This window comes from Hemitrygon akajei, unplaced genomic scaffold (genome assembly GCF_048418815.1).
Source record: "Hemitrygon akajei unplaced genomic scaffold, sHemAka1.3 Scf000057, whole genome shotgun sequence".
In the NCBI taxonomy this organism is placed as follows: Eukaryota; Metazoa; Chordata; class Chondrichthyes; order Myliobatiformes; family Dasyatidae; genus Hemitrygon; species Hemitrygon akajei.
Window position 1 is genome coordinate 2,151,303 of NW_027331943.1, and position 19,702 is coordinate 2,171,004.

Sequence of the window (19,702 nt, forward strand, 5' to 3'; positions counted from 1 at the left end):
TCCAACACTGAATCCCCAGATGTAGCCACCAGTCCTGTGGTAGGTGGTGTGGTTGTGCAGGAAGCTAGTGCCAGGCCTGTTTGCACAACTAAAACAGACCTGGAGCCCTCCACCCAGGACAGCAGTAAGCGCCTCCCTGGAGGCAAGTGTATTAAATAGTATGAGCGGAGAGGAGACCAAGCTCTCTCACTGTCAGCATCAGGCTGCCGGTGAATCCCTTGGACAAGAGCCGCTGGGGTCCCCTTCATGCCTGTCTCCTGGGGAGGGTGATATATTCTGCATGCCGACCCCATCAACTATTGGCCTGCAGGGAGTCCCTGGGGATTATCCCTCCATTGTCGTAACTGTGGATAAGACTGTTGCGACGATGGAGCGGGAAGATGTGAGTGAGGCACCCGCTGCGCAGTGTAGGTTACAAGTGCAGCCACCATATACACAACATGAGGAGGAAGATGGGGGATCTGTCTGCAGTGAGGGGTTGGAGGGAGACTCTTTTGATAGCGAGACAATGGACATCCTCACCCCTCCTGAGAAATCCCCATTGATACCTGTGGAGGAAATTAGAGAGTTCATTCACTTATCTGAGGGTGCAAAGCATCTGCTTAAACTAGCCTCGCTTCGCTGGTCTAGCATGCCGAGGCCGGTGAAGTCCCTGCGAGTCATCCTCAGACGAAAGGGGAAGGGGAAGAGGAATGCTGTGTCGGGGAATTTCAGATGGCAACTGAAATCCTTCCTGGATGACCTGGTGAGGGATATCAGAGTGGAAAGCAGCCTCGCTCCTTCGGGAGATGATGGGTCACAGGGTAGCGATGGTAGAAGGTGGTCCCAGAAAGCAAAGGATATTCTTGGTTTTCTTCGTGATAGTGTGGTTGAGGGCGCCTCCGCTCTCAGCGGAAAGGGTACTGGCGCTGAGGCCTAGTGTGCTCCTGACATGTAACTTACCATAGCTAGTCTTAATGTAAATGGAAGCAGGGGCATTGTCCGCAGATATAACAATCTCTCAGTCCTCAGGGATGGGAGATATGCGGTGAGTTTCCTGCAGGAAACCCATACCACCCCGGGAGACGAGTCCGCTTGGCTCCTGGAGTGGCGGGGCGGGGTCTACATGAGTCACCTTAGCCCCAACGCTAGCGGGGTGGCAATCTTGTTTGCCCCAGCCTTCCAGCCAGAAATCGTAAGAGTCTAAGATGTTGTGCCCGGCCGTCTGCTCCACCTGGCTGTACGCCCCGATAGTGTACCTCTGCATTTTATTGACGTGTATGCTCCGAGGCGCGGGGTGCTGCAGACGCGCCTATTCTGTCAGCTGTCCACCTTGCTGAGTTCCATCGATCCTGGGGACTGCGTCATCCTCAACTGTATCCTCGACTTCAACTGTACCCTCGAGATGGAAGACTGCTCGGGCTTCCAACGCGACACAGCCTTGGCGAAAAAGTTAAAGGAGCTAGTCGGCTCCTTCGACTTGTTGGACAGCTGGCGGAATCTTCACCCCGACTCTAGTATCTACTCGAGAAGATCTAGAGAGAGAGGATCCCGGATAGACCGCCTGTATATCTCTCGGGCTAATATCACCCGCGTGTGGGCGTCCTCCATGCGGCCGGTGTCGTACTCGGATCATCACCTTGTGTGGATGGAATTTACTCCTCTGCACCCTCGGGTGGGATCCGGGTATTGGCGCTTTAACAACTGGCTGCTGGAGGACAGCCGATTCCGAGATTCGTTCCGAGCGTTCTGGGTCACCTGGAGAGAGAGACGGAGAGAGCTCTGCTGTGTGTGGGCAAAGCCCACATCCGGTTTTTATGTCGGGAGTACACTAGGGGTCAACAAAGAGGCGGGACCCTGAGATTGAGCGGCTTGAGAGAGCGTTCACAGACAGAAATGGAAAGATTTTCGTTTAACATCGTTTGTTTGCTCATTGTGTCATATTTTCTTTGTATGTATTGTAGCACTGAATTTGTCATAAAGATGTTTTCTTTAAAAAAACGGTAAGATAGCATATCAGCACACAATCCCGGGATCTGACACAGAGAGAACCTTGCTCCGCAATGTCCCATTGCACACTTCTGGTATCAGACACAGAGAAAAGCTCTCTCCGCATCGTCCCAACACACACTCACGGGGTCGACAAAGAGAAGCTCCCTCCATACCGTCTCATGACACAGTATCAGGGTCAGACACAGAGTGAAACGTCCTCCGCATATTCCCATCAAAAGGCCCCGGTCTGAAACAAAGTGAGTCTCCCTGTGTACGGTCCCATTTCACATCCCGGTTTCAGTGTCACCGCAGTACTGATATGGTCCAATTGCGAAGTGAGAAACACTGAAACGAGTCTAGAGTTCACAGACTTTTATGCAAACTGTGATAGAGGGAAAGGAAAACAATCAATGCTTGGCCAAGCAGGGCCGTTCACTAAAACACTCACTTCGATAACGAAGCCGACACTGCGGCTGAAGAGAACAACTGAATATAAAACTAATTTCTCTGGTCTTCAGAGTCAGTTGACTCGACAGTCCGATTTCTCAGGCAAGGCCGAATGCAAGCAGGGATCGAAGCATTGCTGTGTTGTGCTCAAGTCTCGACAAGAACTACGACGGAAAGAATTGCGTTAAATACTATAACAATGAAGGAATAATTAGCTAACACTTGCATATTATCGAGTACAGTTGCCGTATCTGCTGCGCAGCCGAATCCGTGGTTGTGACAGGCCCTCCAGCCCCCACCTGAAGGTGCAGCCCCTGAGGCGCCACAGACCCGTGTCCGCTGGAATTCCCGGATGAGTGACTTGTACAAGATGTCCATCGCTGGGATGTAAGTACGTTCTTCTGGACCATACCCTTCCCAATCCACAAGGTGTTGAACCCTACCACGTTCCCAGCGAGATGCCAGGAGGTGCTACACCGTGTAGACAACGGAACCAACGACCAGGCATGGAGAAGGGGGAGGTGGGGTTACTGGGGCCAGGGCAGAGGTAGTAACCAATTTGAGCTAGGAAACATGAAATACTGGGCAGCATTCTACTATAAACGGTGCCAGTTTGCCGCTCTCGACATTCAGTGGAAGATGCCTACATGATAAACTGACCTGCTCCACTGGCTCGCCTCCATGGGCGCTTGTATCGCTGGGTGAGCTGATCAACAGCAGGAACTCCTGCGTCAATCTCCCGATCAGGGAAAACCGGGTGCTAGAATCCCTTCTGGTATTCAAGAGGGAGACATATCCGTGGAGGACGACTGAAGGTTATTGTGGGCGATCTCTGCACAAACCAACTGGGAGCTCCAGGACGGGAGTTTGGAAGAGGCAAGGCAACGCAGGGCTGTTTCCAACTCCTCGTTCACTCTCTCAGTCTGGCCATTGGACGGATGAGAGGCTGGCTGTGGCTTTTAAAAGAGAGCAGAGCACCTTCCAAAACTGGGAAGTGAACTGTGGTCCATGATCATTCGTTACGTCCTGAGGAAAGCCGTGGAGACTGAACCTTGAACGTGTCAGTCTCAGAAGCCGGAGGGAACTTGGGGACAGCAATGAAGTGGGCAGCCTTGGAACAACGAACAGCCCAAATGGTGGTGTTTCCGTTGTACGGGGTCAACCCAGTGATGCATTCTACATAGAGGTGGAACCAGGGACATGGGACACCAACAGTGGTCATCACAAGTCCGCAGGACGCTGATGTACTCTTGTTCCGAGCGCAGATGGGACACGCAGATACAAAGTCGCCGACAGACTGGGGCACAGACGGCCACCAAAATTGTCTCTTTATAAACTCCAGGGTCTGTTGAATTCCCGGATGTCCAGCCAGAAGGGAGAACTGACCCCATTCCAACACTTTGGACGACACCGCAGTAGGGACAAACAGCCGGTTGGGAGGTGCACCACGCTGGCCTGGGTCCCACTGCCTCACATCTGCCTCCCCAGATCACCCGCGAAGCACGGCACAAGCGAGGAAGAACAGGCACTGGATCGGCATGTCCTCTGATCCGTCGAACCGCCGGGAGAGAGCGTCGGCCTTGGTATTATTGTTTCTGAGACGATCGGTGTGGATGAAATTCAACAGTGATAAAAAGAGAGCGCACCAGGCTTGACGAGAGTTGAGTCTCTTTGCATCCTTAATTTAGGAGTGGTTCTTGTGATCTGTCCAGACCAAAAAAGGATGTTCTGCCCCCTCCGGCCAGTGTCGTCATTCCGCCAGGGCCTCCCTGACAACTGGAAGTTCCTGGTACCCAACATCGTAATTCCTCTCGGCCGGAATCAGGATACGGAAAAGAAAGGCACAACGGTGAACTCTGTTATCAGCAGACGAGCTCTGACCGAGGACATCGATGCCGACATGGGATACACCCGGCTCGACTATGAATGGTTGTTATGTATCCAAACACACAACGCCGACCAAGCATTTTTGGAGCTGAAGTGTTGCAGTACTGGTGAAGTGGTGAAACGTCGCTTTGGCTCCGAAAATGCTTGGTCGGTATTGTCCATCCAAAGGAATTCTGCCGATGTCTTCCTGGTGAGTGCATTTATGGGAGTCTCAATAGAACCGAAATTCTGGGTGTAGCGGCGTTAAAAGTTCGCAAACCCCATGAAGTACCGTACCTGCTTGACTGTAGATGGTTTGGGCCTCTCTGTACCTGCCTGAACATTACTAAGGTTCATTTGAACACTGGCTGGGCTAAGTACATGCCCAAATATGACACTTGGTCTTGGGGAGGAACAACGATTCCTTCTCACCCATCACTGAAAATGAACCAGATTGGATAACCACGCTTAGTCCATCACTGAATTGATTCCACAACCCATTGGTAAATTTTCAACGACGGTACAGATGACTTATTTATTATAATTATTGATTCACCATCTTTGCAGCATATGGAGTAGTCACATTCTCAGTGGCTCCCTTTCTTTTTATACTTTATTTCCCACTGACAGACCGTTCTTAGCTTTGATGATTTATTACTTTTATTGAAGGACTTACGATTTAATTACAATGGCTGACAAAAGTCGTTTTGGTATTGAACTGAGAAGCGGCAAGACTTTTCCTGAAACAGAACAAACAAAGAAGACGGAGGAACCTGTTACTTTAGCAGAAATATTTTCTTTAATACAAGACAGGAAATCGGAATTCGGATCGCTTAATATCAAGATTGATAAACTCAACGGCTGAAACGGGAAGCTTGAAAAAGCTATTGTTACGTACTCGTGACACGTGACAGTGGTACCCTTGTCACGTGACTGGGGTTGAAGTTATACTGGACTTGAGGTAATGGTCTTGTGATGGTGGAGTGACGTCATTTTCCCGCCAGTAGAGATCATGTGACAGGTTTTTTTTACAGGGTATAAGAGGAGGACCCCACCCTGTGGGGAGGGGCAGTTCGTGGCTGGATTTGCCATGTTGACTTCATGCCACTGCGTGATTTAATGTGATGACGCAGTTTAGTTGAAAGATGAAGTTTTATCTAATGCCTAAAGTTTAAAAGGTCATTGCCAGCAGTTTCTTTACAATACTGCTAGTAGAGAGTGAATATCGGAGTTCAGAAGTTAAAGATCGAGGAGAATCGATTTTTGACGGTGGAATGGTTTCGACCTTGTGTGATCCTCATTCGGAAGGATTTCCTTGACTGTTCTCGTGTTAATCTCTGTGGGAAAGCAGGAGATTGAGAATAGTGTGGAGGAAGAGGTCAGTGTCTTTAAACCGTTACGTTTCATAAAATTCTACGTGGGAAGAGTTCGACGCCGGGGATCGAAGGACAACGACGTGGAAGAGAATTTAAATCGCCTTTAAAAGTCTCTCCTTTTAAATGGACTGAGCATTTTGAACTTTTGGCAATATCACTTTAAACAACTGTTTTTGCTGCATCGCTTTAAGAACTGTTACGCTGCCGCACAGCAGCTGTTTTCCGGTTACGTAGTGTTTGTTTACTTTTGGGGGGTTTGTTTTCAGTGTTTAATAAACGTGTCATTTGTTATAAAAACCCTTGCCTAACTCACATATGTTTATTGTTGCCTGAATACGTAACATAAATATGGGGGCTGCGTCCAGATTGGATCGTTTGAGTTTAAATGCTTGTTAACTTTTGAGTCGGTGTTTTGGAAACGGGGAATACTCGATTCTTTTGTTTGATTGGCTTGTGAGTGGTATTCGGCAACAATGAATATTAATGAGTTTCTGGCTTCGCCCGACGCGGATTTGTTAGCGAAGGCGAAAAAGACTGAGGTGACTGAGATAGCTAGTAGATTGCAACTTAAAGGTATTTTGACGACTACATCTAAAGCTGTTATACAGAGAAAAATCGCGTCTCACTATGTGGATTCGGGTGTTTTTGATGATTCGATTTTAGAATCGTTTCCAATAAGTAATTTGGAGATGCAGTTGCAAATCGAACAAATGATGTTAGAGCGTTGTAAATTAGAGGCTGAACAAAAACAGAGAGCGTTTGAATATGCAATGGAGAAATTAAGGTCTGGGAATCAGTCTTCTGGTTCTAAAAAACTGTTTGTTGCTAGTCAAGAAATTAAATTGGTCCCTCCATTTAGTGAAACAGAAGTGGAAAGATATTTTCAACATTTTGAAACTATTGCTCGAATGTCAGAGTGGCCGAGAGATAAATGGTCAGTGTTGTTACAGAGTGTAATTAAAGGCAAAGCACAACAAGTTTACACAGCTTTAACTGCTGCGCAAGCATTAGATTATGATATTGTGAATACGCATATTCTCAAAGTGTACGAATTAGTCCCAGAAGCATATAGAGAAAGATTCAGAAGTTTGAAGAAGTCTGTGGAAAAGACTTATGTGGAATTTGCCTATGATAAAGCTGTGTGTTTTGAGAGATGGGTTTCTTCTGAAAATGTAAATGAGGACTATGATACATTGAAAGAGCTGATTTTAATGGGGGAATTTAAAAGAAGCATTCCTGTTGAAGTAAGGACCTACTTAAATGGGGGGGATAGTAATCTAGCAGGACTGTGCTAGATTAGCTGATGAGTATGTTTTAATTCATAAGAATAAATTTCCTCAGGGCAGAATTTTTAAGAGGAAAAATAATATGGAGACTCTAGGTAAATCAGAAATTAAATCAGAGGTTAATGAGAAAGGTAAGAAGGAAGGAAAAACTGTGAAGGAAAGACAGTTTGGTCTTATTTGTAACTATTGTAAGAAGCTTGGCCATGTAATAGCTAACTGTTTCAGATTGAAAAAGAAAGAGAAGGAAGCAGTTCCAGATGCTTGTGTGCAACATACTGAAGCACCTGTAAAATTACAGGGTTTGATAAACACAAATGAGGCTTTGTTAGAGTCTGACCAAGTTAGAAAGGGATATGATCATTTTATAACTGAAGGGTTTGTATCCTTGAAAGAAGGATCTACTCTGGTGCCAATAAAAATCCTTAGGGATCCTGGAGCTTCTCAATCACTGATGTTAGACAGTGTGTTGAAGTTTAATGAAGAGAGTGATACTGGTGAGGTAAATTACGTAAGAGGTGTTGGGAGTGATTTTATGCCTGTACATTTACATAAAGTAAATTTAAAATCAGGGTTAGTTACAGGATTTGTTAAAGTAGGATTACAGCATAGCTTACCTGTGAAGGGTATTTCTTTATTGTTAGGTAATGACTTGGCAGGTGGACAAGTTTTTCCTGAAGTGCATTTGACAAGGGAGTCAGAGGAACCAGAGATGAATTCTAACACAGATTTTTCCTGTGTTGTGACTAGAGCTATGGCTAAAAAGATTGATGTGCGGAATGAGGTTGTTACTCATGACTGTTCAACTCAGGATTCGAGTTTTGAGGATGTGTCAGAGACTTTCTTACCTTCGTTGTTTGAACAAGATTCTGGGAGTGTGTCTGACTATGAAGATTTATCTCTGTCTCGGAAGGAGATGATAGCAGAGCAGAATAGAGATCCTGAGATTATAAAATTGAGAGAACAAGTTTTACAAGGTAGTGAAATTGAGAAGGTGTCAGTAGGATATTACTTGGAAAAAGGAGTGTTGATGAGGAAGTGGAGGTCGCCTACAATTCCTGCAAGTGAGGAATGGAATGTTGTTTACCAGGTAGTTGTTCCTAAAGGTTATTGGAATGAGATTTTGACTTTAGCTCATAGTGTGCCTTTAGGTGGACATCAAGGGGTAAAGAAAACTGTGGATAAGATTTTAAAACATTTTTACTGGCCTGGTCTAAGAAAAGATGTGGCGATGTTTTGTAAAACGTGCCATACTTGTCAAATTGTGGGTAAACCAGATCAGATTACACCAGTAGCTCCATTACAACCTATTCCAGCATTTGGTGAACCGTTTTCTAAAGTTATTGTAGATTGTGTTGGTCCATTACCAGAGACAAAAACTGGTTATCAGTATTTGTTGACTATCATGTGTACTGCGTCTAGGTTTCCAGAGGCAGTACCATTTAGGAATATAAAAGTTAAAACTGTGACAAAGGCTCTTATAAAATTCTTTACTTATTTTGGATTACCTAAGGAAATACAAACTGATCAAGGCAGTAATTTTGTGTTTGGATTGTTTCAACAGGTAGTTTATAAATTGGGAGCTAAGCAAATCACTTCGTCTACATACCATCCAGAGTCGCAAGGTGCCTTGGAGAGGTTTCATTCTACCCTCAAGAATATGATTAGGACATATTGTGTGGAAAATGAAAGTGACTGGGATGAGGGTATGAGCTTACTTTTATTTGCAGTAAGGGAATCGGTACAAGATCTTTAGGTTTTAGTCCATTTGAACGTGTTTGGGCATAGAGTGAGAGGACCTTTAGCTTTATTGAAGGAACAGTGGATTAGTAAGGAAGTACACACTAATTTGTTGGACTATGTTTTGAAATTTAAAGACAGGTTACATAAAGCTTGTAGCTTAGCCAAGGAAAATTTAAAGTTGGCTCAGGAGAAAATGAAAACTTGGTATGATAAAGAAGCTAGGATGAGGATGTTTAAGCCTGGAGATAAGGTGTTGGGTTTTTTTTTCCCAGTGCAGACAAATCCTTTACAAGCTAGATTTCATGGTCCTTATGAAGTTGTGTCTGGAATCAATGATGTGGATTACGTAATAAAAACTCCAAATCGTAGAAGGTCAACACAACTTTGCCATATAAATATGATAAAACCATATTTTGAGAAACAATCTGATACTGTGACAGTTGTGGTTAGTGAGAATGAGTTTGATTTAACTGGGAACATGATAGATGATTCATCTGACTTTCATTCTAAATCCAACATTGTTTCTGTTAGGTTACCTAATTCAACCATTCTGGAAAATATGGATGAGAAATTAGCACATTTACAGCTAGAGCAGAAGCAGCAGATGAAGGAATTGATTTTTACGTATAAGGATTTGTTTCCACATGTTCCGAGAAGGACTACTATAGCTTCACATGATGTAGATGTTGTAGATGCCAAACCTATCAAACAACATCCATATGGGATGAACATGGAAAAATGTGAAATTGCTGAGAAAGAAATTGAATACATGTTAGAGAATGATATTATTAGACATTCTAACTAAAATTGGAGTTCGCCATGTGTTATGGTGCCAAAACCAGATGGTAGCATTAGGTTTTGTACGGACTATAAGAAGGTGAATGCTGTAACGAAAACAGATGCATATCCAGTTCCTAGAGTAGATGATTGTGTAGATAAAGTTGGAAAAGCAAAGTTCCTTACAAAGATTGATTTATTGAAAGGGTATTGGTGTGTTCCATTAACGGACAGAGTTAGAGAAATTTCTGCATTTGTAACTCCATCTGGGTTATATGAGTATAATGTTCTTCCATTTGGGATGAAGAATGCCCCAGGTACTTTCCAGAGGATGATTAACTCTGTGATTCAGGGATTGAAAGATACTGATGCTTATATTGATGATTTAGTGACAGAAAATGATACTTGGGAAGCACACATTATTGCGGTGGAGAAATTGTTTGAAAGGCTTTCAAAAGCTAACTTAACTATTAATTTACCTAAGAGTGAATTTGGACATGCTACTGTGACTTACCTTGGTTATGTTGTGGGTCAAGGTAAGGTAGCTCCTGTTCAGGCAAAAGTTCGGGCAATTTTAGAGATTCCCACTCCAACGGGGAAAAAAACTCTCAGAAGATTTTTGGGAACGGTAGGATATTATCGAAAATTTTGTAAGAATTTTGCTAATGTTGCCCTTCCAGTAACTAATCTTCTGCAGAAGAATGTGAAGTTTGTGTGGACAGTGCCTTGTCAAGAAGCATTTGAAAAATTGAAAACAATGATATGTCAACAACCTGTGCTTAAGGCACCTGACTTTGAAAACCCTTTTTCATTAGCTGTAGATGCTAGTGATGAGGCTGCAGGAACAGTATTGATGCAAAGGAATGAGGGTGATCAGGTTGATCATCCAGTAGCCTACTTTTCTAAGAAATTTAATAAGCATCAAAGACATTATTCGACAATAGAGAAAGAATTGTTATCTCTTGTTTTAGCTTTAGAATATTTTGAGGTATATGCTGGTACAACTCAAAAACCACTTATTGTTTACATTGATCATAATCCGTTAGTTTTTCTGAGTAAGATGAAAACAAAAACAGAAGATTATTAAATTGGAGTTTGATGTTACAAGAGTACAATATTGTGATAACTCACGTTAAAGGTAAAGATAATTTGGTTGCTGATTGTCTATCTCGATGTTGAATGTACAATGTAATTTTTTTTATGGAGTGTTTTTTTATTGTAACACTCCTACTGTATTGTGAGTTGTAAGCTGTTATATGATGGTATTGTATATTGTGTATGTTATATAATTTATACATTTGTTTATCTTGTAAGTAATTGTTAAAATTTTTGTTCTTGTCAGACCAAAAATGTTTTTTTTTGGAGGGAGGTGTTACGTACTCGTGACACGTGACAGTGGTACCCTTGTCACGTGACTGGGGTTGAAGTTATACTGGACTTGAGGTAATGGTCTTGTGATGGTGGAGTGACGTCATTTTCCCGCCAGTAGAGATCATGTGACAGGTTTTTTTTACAGGGTATAAGAGGAGGACCCCACCCTGTGGGGAGGGGCAGTTCGTGGCTGGATTTGCCATGTTGACTTCATGCCACTGCGTGATTTAATGTGATGACGCAGTTTAGTTGAAAGATGAAGTTTTATCTAATGCCTAAAGTTTAAAAGGTCATTGCCAGCAGTTTCTTTACAATACTGCTAGTGGTGAGTGAATATCGGAGTTCAGAAGTTAAAGATCGAGGAGAATCGATTTTCGACGGTGGAATGGTTTCGACCTTGTGTGATCCTCATTCGGAAGGATTTCGTTGACTGTTCTCGTGCTAATCTCTGCGGGAAAGCAGGAGATTGAGAATAGTGTGGAGGAAGAGGTCAGTGTCTTTAAACCGTTACGTTTCATAAAATTCTACGTGGGAAGAGTTCGACGCCGGAGATCGAAGGACAACGACGTGGAAGAGAATTTAAATCGCCTTAAAAAGTCTCTCCTTTTAAATGGACTGAGCATTTTGAACTTTTGGCAATATCGCTTTAAACAACTGTTTTTGCTGCATCGCTTTAAGAACTGTTACGCTGCCGCACAGCAGCTGTTTTCCGGTTACGTTAGTGTTTGTTTACTTTTGGGGGGTTTGTTTTCAGTGTTTAATAAACGTGTCATTTGTTATAAAAACCCTTGCCTAACTCACATATGTTTATTGTTGCCTGAATACGTAACACTATCTCTACGGTTCAAGACTCTCTGAAAAATCTGAACTGTCAATTTCAAACACTTCAGCAGACTACAACCCGAATTGAGAATGAAGACGATTTACTCAAGCAAACTATTAAAGAACAAGGAATGAAGATATCTTCGATGGAAAAGAAAATCAATGAAATTACCTCGGAACTATCTAAAAAGAAGAAAAAAAAAGTTTGATTTAGATAGTAGAGGACGTCGGAGGAATTTGCGTTTTCTAGAAATGCCTGAAAATACTGAAGCTGGCGTTTTGTTTTTATAATTATCTATATGTTTGTTTCATTCTGTATTTTCCTCTATTTAGTTGTCTATCGTTGAGTGCAGTACTTTAGCAGTTTCCCTGATGGTCTAGTGGTTAGGATTCGGCGCTTCCACCACCGTGGCCCGCGTTCGATTCCCGGTTAGGGAATTAGAATTTTTTTTTACTGTATTTGATTGTACTTATTTTAACTAATCGTGTTTATCAACCTACTGTCACAACAACATTTCTGACTATGGTTTCGCCTACATCCACCTGATTCAGAACCAGAGGACTATAAGATACGGTAGAACTTCGTCGCTTGGCCCTTCCGGTTTGCCTCAACATTTCAGGCCGGATGATCCTTTTTTTTCTCAGCCTCATTCTGCCTGTATCGCTTTATACAGTGATCAATGAAGAATCTAGCAACATCTGCCTTAAATATACATACAGACCTGATCTCCACAGCTGCCTGTGTCAACGAATTCCACAGATTCACCACTCTGGCTAAATAACTTACTCCTCATCTCTGTTGTAAAAGGATGTCCTCTATTTTGACGCTGCGTCCTCTGGTCTTAGACTCTGCGTCCACAGGAAACATCCTCTCCACATTCACTCTATCAAGACCTTTCCCCATTCCATAGGTTTCAATTAGGCCACCCCTTGTTCTTCGGAATTCCAGAGACCACAGGCCCGGAGCCATCAAACGGTTTTCATATGAGAAGACATGCAGTCTGGAATAATTTTCAGGAACCTCCTTTGAACCCTCTCCAAGTTGCAGCACATACTTTCTAAGATAAGGGACGCAAAACTGTTCACAATACTCCGTGAGGCCTTAGCAGTGCTTTATGAAGTCTCAATATCACATCCTTGCTTTTATGTTGTATCTTTTTGAAATGAAGTCTAACATCGCGTTTGCCTTCCTCACCACAGACTCAACCTGCAAAATAACCTTCAGGGAATCCTGCGCAAGGATTCTCAAGACCCTTAGCGCCTCCGTTTTGTTTTTCTCCTTTTAAGTAGTAGTCTACTCTATCATTTCTTCCACTAAGTTGCATGTCCATGCATTTCCCTGCACTACATTTCATCTGCCAAGTCTTTGCCTGTTCTCCCAAACGAAGTCCTTCCATAGCCGCTCTATTTCCCCAATGGAGCTACTGCAGCTTTCGCTCTGAAAAGTCTGTGTATGCTGAGCGGAGTAATTTGCCCATTCCTCCTGCCTGCACTGGAATTGTTGGAATGCTTCATTAATCAAGTCTGCTTTATCGCTGGGATCAAAGACCGTTTAAAGACACTATACTGTGTTCATTTAGCGCCCGTGTAAGCTTCTTAATCTTAACTATTTGACATCTGTCTACATGTGCACCTTCAGGACACGTTTAATTAGAATTATATGATATATATGCACAATGTCTGAAATACATCTAATGGAAATGTTTGTTTGGTGATGAACTTCAATAAAAATATTTTTTTAAAAGGAAAGAAGGCAGCCTGCGTCCATTCTGATTCTGACTATTGGTGTTTGATCAAAGTCATATTGTTTACACATTCGATCCGGTGGTGAAAGCATCACGTGATTCAATTGCTCTGCATGGCTTGTGAGAAGCAGAAAGAGAGTCAGATACAATATGACTGTATCTCCATCTCCTGATCAGAGCAGTAGGTGGCTTCCTAACCAAGCATTCAGTTCCATATCACGTCTGTCCAATGACATCTGACGCATACCAGTGGTAATACTCCTGAAGAAATTATGAATTGATACAGGCTCTTCGACCCAAAATCCCATTCCGACCATCATGACCGCCAGCAAGTCCCAGTTTCCTGTGTGCGGCCCATTTTCATTCAAGCCCCGCCCTTCCGTGAATTTGTTGTCCTTGCCAGATCTACCTCTTCTAGCAGCTCATCCCACATATTCAGGAAACTCTGTGAAAACGTTGCTGCTCATGTTTTATTCAAATCGTCTCCACTCACTCTAAATACCTTTCCCGAGTTTTGGTTTCCCCTGCGTAGACAAAGACTGTTGACATTAACCTTATCTCTATCATTCATCATAAAAATAGCTGCAACTCGTAATGAGTAAATGCCAAGTTTGGACAAACAGGACCCGATTCTTCTTGCCCTGACAACATCACTGTATAATTCGCTTGCAATCTTTCCAGTTTGCCGGCGTCCGTGACTGTACATAGCACTCCAACCACAACTTCAACAGTATGCATAGATACAGACAGTACAGAGAAGATGAATTATACAATGCTGCATCATAGATAGAAAAAAAATATTGCACCATTTTCAGTCTTGGAAATGATCCCTTGGCCAAACTGTTGAAATAGTTTGGGAACAACTGATTTCCAACCATCGGTTCCTGCTATATCTGCTAGGATAACATGCCGGCCCAAGAAAAGACCTTCACTCCTTTTCATTAAACACCCAGGCAGCAGAAAGAACGGCAGGCCTCTTGTCCTCTTCAATCAACCCTACCATTCAATAAGATCAGGCTGGTCCAAACTTGCTCTCAGTACTACTCCCCATACCGCACTTGCCGATCGAATGACTGCCGGTGTCCTCCACCAAAACGTCTTCCCTCTCCCGACCTGACAACTTCTATCGCCGACCTGACAACGCCCCCACTTTCCGACGGAAGCATGCGGATATAAATGCTCAGAAATCGTTCTGAGTTTTACTCAGGATCGACAGGACTTTCGGGAGGCAGAAGCAGTCAGGGTCTGCAGGGTCTTGGCTTTTAGGTTGTTGGCTGATGACCGGCGCATCAGCGACAACCTGCGAGGGTGATATTGAAGAAAAAAATCAGCGAACCTGCCTGTGTACGGCATTAGGCGGGGTCGCTCGCTGGTCAGGAGTGCAATGGGGCCTCTGTAGTGTTAGTGACATGAAACGGCGAAAGTTTTTTTTAAATATATCGTTCATAGCCCGTTCTGCCCTGTTCAGTCATATTGTCAATCTCCCCTCTCCAACCTGCGGCTGGTCAACATGTAAATATTCAACCGAAATTTCACACGGTGGTCTTGTCTTAACGGAGCACTGAACCAAAGTTCCGGGAACAGATTTGATGGGAAAATGCGACTCCTTCATGTCCAGTCTCATGTTCGCCCCTGTATTTCAGCATCAGTTCACATCTTCTCCCCGACACTCCACCCCAGCTGTCTTGTAAATGAAAATCTATAAACGTCCTACCCCAATCACGCAGTCCTTTCACTGAACACAAATATTGATTGCTTCAGCCTTGTGAGGAAAATGTGGGAGTGAGGAGGAAAGGAAGGGGTGGAGAGCGAGAAAGAGAGTGAGTGAGAAAGAGAGCGAGAGAGAGAGAGAGAGAGAGAGAGAGAGAGAGAGAGAGAGAGAGAGAGAGAGAGAGAGAAAGAGAGAGAGAGAATGTGTGTGTGTGTGAGTGTGCGTGTGTGTGTGCATGTATGTGTGCGTGTATTAAAGATATATCGAGAAAGCGCGAGACATGGAGGTGAGGAAGGGAAGTGAGGCACATCTTTACACAGGGCAAGAGAGATAAATGGAGAGTTTGGAAGGCAATGAGAGAGAAAGAGTTAGATGACAAATTACCAACATGTTCACTTTGGGCCACCTTTTCCCTCACAGTGTTTTCATGACCATCAGAGATTTCACCACAACGACAAAACGACGTGGATCTTTCTGTTCCTTCATTTAAACCCGGAAGCTAGTTGGCTCTTATGTATTATCACCATTTGAACTGAAAAGCTGAAACGGTTCATGCGTTTACACATGGCCCACCAACAGAGGGAGCAAGGGAGGGCGCTACGTTATACTTCCTGAAGCCAATTCTCCCAGTTTCTTCAATTATAAAGACAATTAACATTAAATTGGTGCAATTAATTCATAAAATTCCAAAGTTACTACTGATTTGGATGCAAGGACGATAAATCGTCCGCTGTCTAACTGAAGGAATTACGTTGGTAAACGAATTGAGGCTCTCTGTATCAATACAGCTGTAGAACCGACATCAATCACTCTTTTTCTGCTCAAAATTATTCTTAGATATTCCTTTGCAAAGTAACAATGTCGTAGATAATGTCACGTACCCCGTAACTGGGTTAACAGACCCTAATGCATCGGATCTCGATTCGAAATGGATAAGCCATGTTAATAATAGTCGGCAAAATAAACAAAAATCTACGAGGGGCCACGAAACAAGAGGGAAATGCAACTAAACACAAGGGGCAGCCAGGTATACTTTATGTAGGCAGAGTGAAAGTGAGGAATGACCGGTTGCGGACGGATGCTTCGATGATAGAACAATGACGGTGGTTGAGAACTGGGGTTAAATAGACTGTGGATGACGAGTATTCGGTGAGTGGCAAGGTAACCCTATTAGCAGGGTAGATACACGGATATGCCTGCATGTTCAGGCTAGGAGTTGTCAGCTGGAGCAGACCTGATAGGATCCCCGCAACGACGGCCGGTCCCTAAAGATCCAGGATGTTCCGGATCGATTCGATGGAACTCACCATTGAGCGAAGGATCCAAGATGCAACAACGGCACCCAATAAACAGCATCCTTTCTAATCGATCATCCATGCTAAGGTGCATTCAACAACCTGTGGGGCGTGTACAATGGACCACATTTCACCGTCCGAGGTTCCGGAGGTGCAGAATCTGTAGGCTGAGTGATCAACAGACAACCGGCTTGGGGTAGACCTTGTGGTTGTTAGGTGTGAGCTTGAGGGACGGTGCCGGCTGGAGACGGTAGGTGACTGGGATGATGCGTTGCATTATCTTCAAACCGGAGAGAGAAATTAGTTGTGCAGGGGCGGATATCTAGTGGACAGACAGCCAATTCCCCTAGCCTATTACGTCTAGATGGGCGACAGAGCAATTGGCATGCCGGCAGTAGGCATAGTTGGCAGCTAGGATGGTCCTCCATGCCCTCCTCGAAGTAGTGAGGCAGCGGCGAACCAGGGCTCTGGCCGACGGAACGTTCACCGCGGGCTCCTCCGCAGGGAACAGCCGAGGTTAGTATCCATGGAGACATCAAAGGGTGACATACCCATTGCGGAGTAGGACGCCTTGGTGGGGAAATAAATGGCCGCTTTGGACAACTGATCTACCACTCTCATGATCACGTGGCCCGAACGGAAGGCGGAAAACCCATTATGAAATCCATGGCGATGTATGGATTTGAGCGTCGAGCTACCGTTAGGCACCGCAGGAGGTAAGAAAGCCGCTGTTTAGACGCACTGAAGGCAGGTATGATGAAGTGACGTACATCTGCGATCATGGAAGGTTGCGAGAGCCGGCGTCGCAGAAAATCTAGAGTATGCTGTGAATACTAGAGTGAATCGAGAGTACGTGGCGAAGTTAAGGCGGCTCTAAACGGCGAATCATTTGCTTGCAACTTCGGAAACAGTTCTGTTTCCATCTTTAATATATTTATTCTTTCTTTTCAAGATTGTTGAAGACCCTATCCTGGAGTTACACGCTGACTTCGGTTCTTCGAGGAATGGGACCCGTTCTCGGGGTTTCAGGACTGACCGTTTCTCGCACGACGCCGACGGGAATTAGTCCTGTTTATTTCCTCTCCTTGCTTCCTGTCATTCAGCCAATCTTCTATGCACCATCGCATCTTTCAGTAATATCTATGGCGTTCTACCTTCTTTAGCACTCTCGTGTGTGGCAGCTTGTACAAGGCTTTCTGAAAGTCCAATGAAACAACATCCATTGCTTCCCCTTTATCTCATCTGCCAATTCTTTTTGACAAAGAACTCCAGCAGCTTTCAGGCCGGACTTTCCGTAATTCGGCCGATTTTATTATGTGTCTCCATGTAACCGAGACCTCATCCTTCATTAAGGTTCATCTTTCCAACCATTGAGGTCAGGCTACCTGCCGTGTAATGTTCTGTCTATTGACTACCTCTCTTGTTAAAGAGTTGGGTCGGTTGACATTTCCTATATTCTAGTCATGTGGACTATTCCAAAATCCAATTGGTATTGAAAGTTCGCCGCTAATGCTTCCACAGTCTGTCAGATCCCTGTTTCGGAATACTAAAGTCTCTTCCGTCTGGTCCAGATGACAAATTTAACTTCACATCTGTCAACCTCACAGGCACCTTTCCTCAGTAATAGCAACTTCTATGGCTTGATAGTCTCGTTCGACTGGCATACTGCTGGCGTCTCTCACGGTGGGAAATGACAGGAATTATTGAATTCGTCTGCTATTTCTTTGTTTCCTCATTCAGAGGAAAGAGAGATTATGTTGGTTATTGCATTAACAGTAACATACAAACGCCATATTTCTATTGTTGTCACCTGTAACCGAGGCAATTTCTGGACTGAAACAGTGCAGACCATGACGTTACACATTTAATGACAAATTCGATGGACGGCAAAGCCTTGGAATGGACCAAAGGAGCAACAATCATCAAACCGAGAGATGACCCGGAGAGCGTTTCCCAACAACTTTCAGTGACATCTTGGATCGTCTTTGAGATTTTGCAATTTTGTGTCAAGCTACCCACACCTCATCACAATTGGGATTTTACTTGAATGACATCATGTTTATTTTTACCCCAGCTGTTGGAAGACACGTCAGCCTTGTGTAGTATTGAATATTCAGTGTGCTGGAGCGAGTATAAATGAATGACCGTGGAGATTCATCAGCTCAGAGTTTCATGAGCGTGATCGCGGGCGGCTGGAAGACAGGCAGAATCTCACGCAGTATGCTTGAGACATTTTACCGTGTGAGAAAGATATATTACTTGATCGTTTCCGTTATCGGTGTTCCTGGTAAGGACAGAAGCGAACTAACATTTGCAGATTTGTGTGCACAGTACTTGGACACGTTCAGTTGCTGACAGCGTTGTGAGGCCGGTGTATCAGTGAATGCGGTGCAGACATTGCGGCCAAACTGTGTGTTCGTTTAGAAGTCCCCTTGCAGTGCTCTCGGCTGAAAATGAACCGGTAGCTTAAAGAGATGTAGAGCGGAAGATTTGGGAAGTGGATTCATGCAAGACAGTTTTGATTTATCAATGGAAATTCACTGGCAAAGTAAACCCCGATAATCCATCGTGACCGGTACGTTTACGGCCTCCTTGGTGTTATTTCGTATTGATCAAGCAATGTGCTTCAAATTCAATTTTAAATGTATTGCGCTGTTTTTAAGGAATTGCTGCAAGTTTGAATGGAACGGGTAAAGCAAATCCCAGGCGGGATTCAGGGGAGACCGGTAAACATCATTTGTGATTCAAACTCTGAAACATCGGGAGTATAGAAAATTCAAATCAGGATCTGTGGGTGTTTTACTGTAACTGGGTTAGTTTCCATATTCTATTTTACGTGAAGTGGGGTGGGAGTTAAGAGCCAAGCCAGCGGTGTTTGTTAAAGGTCAGACGGTCTGTGTTAAATGTGTTACTCGGCTCAGAAACGAAAATCATTCAGAATAATCTGCAGTGTTTTGAGGCAAACTCCAAAGGAGAAGCTGTTGTGAAGCATCTACATTGGCGTTGCTTCAGAAATTGGATGCTTTAAGCACTAAACGAAAGATATCTAAAAAGTCCACAATATTTAAAAATCTAAACTGGGTATTTTCCGATACAATACCTTGATACAATGAGAAGGAACCGCAGATAAGAGCAGATGTAGAATTTAAAAGAAGCGAGCCCTTTGGGTGGGTGACAAAGGAGAGTCGAGGAGGAGCCTGCGGGTGGGTGACAAAGGAGAGTGGAGGAGGAGCCTGAGGGTGGGTGGCAAAGGAGAGTCGAGGAGGTGCCTGTGGGTGGGTGACAAAGGAGAGTG

The 19,702-nt window shown here is 44.1% G+C and overlaps 1 protein-coding gene and 1 non-coding gene across 2 annotated transcripts in view; one reads left to right on the forward strand and one right to left on the reverse strand.

Annotated features, from left to right (window-relative positions):
* Positions 1–19,702, reverse strand: part of LOC140721546 (NACHT, LRR and PYD domains-containing protein 3-like) — an 817,640-nt gene that overhangs the window by 303,574 nt on the left and 494,364 nt on the right. The window lies entirely within an intron of this gene.
* On the forward strand, positions 12,023–12,094 carry trnag-ucc (transfer RNA glycine (anticodon UCC)). The gene has a single exon. It is a non-coding gene; the product is annotated as a tRNA-Gly (tRNA).